Consider the following 4,396-nt stretch of genomic DNA (forward strand, 5'->3'; position numbering starts at 1 on the left):
TTCCACAGAAATGACATTATTTTTAATAATGTTCATTTCAATATCAGCAAACTTATTCTTTTATGTAATAATAACATTAAAATTTGGAATGAGACTATACATAAGGATTTTAACAATGCTGATAAAGACGTGTCAGTTAGAAATACTATTAGTAAGGAAGAAATTTGGTGGGAAAAACCTAGAAATGGGTTCTAAAGCTAAATTTTGATGGATCGAAAATAGATGGTAATAAAGATGCTCTAGGATATTCCATAAGAGATCAGAATGGTAAAGTCGTTTTGCTAGGAGCAAAAAAGTGCAGTTCTAATAGTGTTCTCGTTGCGGAAGCTCTCACTTTAAAATAAGGCATTTTAACAGCTAAATATTTAGTAATCTCAAAGTTAATTGTGGAAGGTGTTAATTTATGTGTTATCAACTCAATCCGTTGTACTTGGCAAAGTCTTTGAGAAATTTCTTGTATTATCAAGGATGTAAAATTAGATTTTCAATTCTTTGATGAGGTGATAATTAAACATTGCTGTCGTGAAACTAACAAAGTTGCCGACTTTATGGCTTTTATTAGACCTTCATGTCCAACTCTTTCGAGGTGGTTTGAAAGGCGATGAGTTCAACTTACCGCTATCATTCAAAAGAATACGATATATTAATCCTAACTTAGATGATCAATCTATTTTATTACCTTTAAAAATATATATATAATCTTACGGTGTAATCGAAGGGTGTCCTCGTTATTTGGAGTAAAGGTGTTACTCTATTAGGAAGAGGCGATGAGAATAGAGCCATAGACGAGAAAAGGTAATGTTAAGAAGAAGACAAAGAAACACGTTTTATGCGGCAAAAGTTGCGAGAAAGGATTTGTTTGTTAGTCTTTTTTATTTTTTTTTTATTTAGACAAACGTGCACTATTTGTTTGTTAGTAATTTGGAATGGAATTAAATTGACTTGTTTCAAACTCTCCTTCCGTAGCCTCATTCATCAACTAGTCTTGCTTATGACGGACTAATTCCGTCACAAGCTTGCGACCTCTGGGGACAAGGTGGGCACCCCCATGTGCTTCTCACTCACCTTTCAATGGGCATTTTGTGAGAGGAAACGGTATCCGTCACAAGCTTGTGACGGATATCGCCCGTCTTCAATGAGATTTTGTGCTCATTTATTTCCTGCCCTTTTTTCTTATCACACACATTATTGTTTTACCAATGCACTCTTTTCCCTCTCTTTATGTCCTATGAATAAGGCTATGACTTCTAATTTCCCTTGCTCAAATTGGTTCGAGTTTATATGATTTTTTCAAAATAAATGATAGCAAAATGGTAGTTCATTAAAAAAAATAAGGAAAAAAAAAGTTAACAGCAACTTATTTGGAATTTTTCTTTCAAAAAATTTCTTTAAGCAAAAAAAATTTAAAAAATAGGGTTGAATTGAAACTTATTACCCAAAACGGATCCACGTAATATCAGGATAATTGAAATTTTGCTTCATAAATAATTATTACTCCCTCAAGGTTTGCTATTCAACCGGTTGTAATACTCTTCGAAAAAAAATCAATAATATTAAACTAAATACTTTAATAGTAGTTTGAGTTGCTTTCAATTTGGTGGCTTTGTTTAGATAAAAAAAAATCGTAAGCGAACGAGTTAGTTATAGTGCTTACGGGTTAGTTTCATGTAGATCAAAACTGAGCGTTTAGTTGGGGGTATTCAGGAAAGGAAAGAGAATCAACGTGAAAGATTCCTTTTGTTGGTGTTTGTTTGGCTCCTTTAATCATTTAGTTTTCCCCTCTCTTACCCCCATATCCCTCTAATTCCTTACCCTCACCCCTCTAGGGAATGAGATTGCATTACCTCTCATTCCCTCAGTCGCATCACTTATAAACCACTACTACTACCACCATACTTGTGACCACCACCACCACGACGACGTCACCACTACCAACACAGCCACCGCGTCTCTAACTTCTATACAATCTCTAAATCCATCGCCCACCACCAACGCAAGTCGCTACAACCACCAACATCTCCGTTACCACCTAATAACTGTCATTACTACCACCCTGCGAAAGATGACACGCCGGAGACACTTACAGCCCACTTACACCGACGCCTCTCACCTACATCGACGGCTCTCATGCCCTACAACCCCTCGCTGTCATTCGAAACCCCCATCATAAACATCACCCAAAATCCTGAAAAACTCTCCTCCACCGAAATTCATTGCCCCACCTCTAAACACACCGGGCAGTGAACTTCAGTGGTCGGGGAGAGTTTTTCAAGGCTTTTGGTGGTGTTTGTGATGGTCGGGTAGATAAAATGGGGGCATGGTTGAGTACGATGATATGGCAGGGGAATCTCTGGTACTGGTAGCAGCGCACCAGCTCCCAACGGCTAGTTAAGGTGATAGGCGGAGGTGTTTTTGGACCCTTGGCTATTGATGGCGGTGGTGGTGATTGGTAGTTGAGTATAAAATGGGTGGTGCATGGTTGGTGTTATTTTTATTCCTTTGTTGAACATACCAAACAATAAGGTAGATTTGAGGTAATCCTATTTTATCCCCCTTCTTTTCCTTTGTTGATTTTATTCCCTTTTCCTTGCTTTCCGGAACCAAACTCCCCCTAAGTATTTTTTTTAGTCTCAAATTATAATTTATTTGCACAAATTAATCAATTAATATATAGGTGGAAATTAGCAAAACTAAACCAACCAAATTACTATTAACATTAACAAAATTATAGCTGATTAGCTCACTAATAATACAAAGGCATATGATCCACATCATCGCTAGTATTTCGACAAGTTTACACATAACAATTCAATTGTTATTAAAATTGGACTACTATAATAATTCTTTTTAAATATGCCGAAATACCGCTCTTGCTTGTAAATCAATCACATAGAAATAAAAGGACACTAGATAAACCTTAATCGTACAAACTATCATCATTCCCATAAAAAAATTGTATGACGTTAATTAGATTTATTGATAAAATCCTCGTTCGCGTGAATAAATTTAACTATAACAATATTAAATAACATAATACATTGTAAAGGTGTACTTTAACGACAAGATTTTATCAAAAGTTGCGTTACCGTGTTTTCCGACTCTGCTATTATATTCTAATAGTGTGATTTCATGATGTTAATGATAGGATCACAGACATTATGTTCACTGATATGTGGTAAAAATGAAAATAATTTATATTTGGTAATTCTGTGGCATGGATTTACGAGTAAATGTTACAAGGATTGAGTTGGTGTCTCAATTGAGTTGAGCTTGTGGGAGTTACGAGGACGTAACTCTTTCTTTTAGAGGGGTAGCTTTGTCAGTAGTTTGTTGTTGTTTACATACTAGGTAAATTTTGGGACGAAGTTTGTTTTTAGGTGGATAGAATGTGATACTACTAAAGTTTTGAGTTGCTATATTTTACATATGAATGTTTAATACGGTTGGTTTAGCTTTAGTTAATAATGATAGCATTTCTATTGTTTAGATACCTCATTGCTACACCTCCCGCCAACCACCCGGTGATGATTGGGCCGCATGTTTGTTACGCGGAATGATTTATGATAGTCCGTAAGTTCATCCTCAAGTGATAGCTCAAACACTTGAGTCAACCCCTTGGTGATCATCTATGCACCGATACGGTCGTTTTGACAGTAATTAGAGCTAATTTGGAGTCCGGGTCAAAAAACCGCTTCATTTTCTAAAAACCGTTTAAATGCCGAGTCGGAATGTTCTAGAATTCTCTGGATATTTATTCCTAATTAAAATTAATATTTTAAGTAAATATCTTCCGCAATATTGTGTTTCATGGAATAAGAAGGTGTATATCTACCGAAATTCCATAATAAAACGCGGAATTCTTTCTTACTGAGGAGGAAACCTCTGGGAAAATGATGTAGCAGGTGTCGCGCTTCTTCCAAGGGTCGCAGTAGCTGCGCCTCTTCTCCAGCCCTCTTTTCGCATTTTTCAGAATATTTCTGTGATTTATTTTCACATCCGTGTCATTCCTAAACTCTTCCATATGTTTAGTATAAATAGAGGCCTCCGACCTCCATATTTGGCACGCGAGTGTTCCGCCGCTTCTTTCTCTCTCTTTGCATTCTAGACTACGCTATTGCCTTTCGACGCCTACGTGCTTGATCAATCAACCACATAAACTCAGATCATTCTGAGTCCCAATTTGACCAACTACACCGTTTAATCAATCTAATTAATCTACTAAATCCTCTAACGAGGGCACTTTCCACGCATATTCAAGTCGAGCAATCACTAAAACGATAACTTTAGTCAATCTCGTTTCGTCAAACATGTAAGTCTGAGGGTGTAAATCCCATTTTACTATTGTACTTTTATTTTGTATCAATTAATGTAGATCTATATCAAAAGCACGTTCGAA

This window comes from Silene latifolia, chromosome X (genome assembly GCF_048544455.1).
Source record: "Silene latifolia isolate original U9 population chromosome X, ASM4854445v1, whole genome shotgun sequence".
In the NCBI taxonomy this organism is placed as follows: domain Eukaryota; kingdom Viridiplantae; phylum Streptophyta; class Magnoliopsida; order Caryophyllales; family Caryophyllaceae; genus Silene; species Silene latifolia.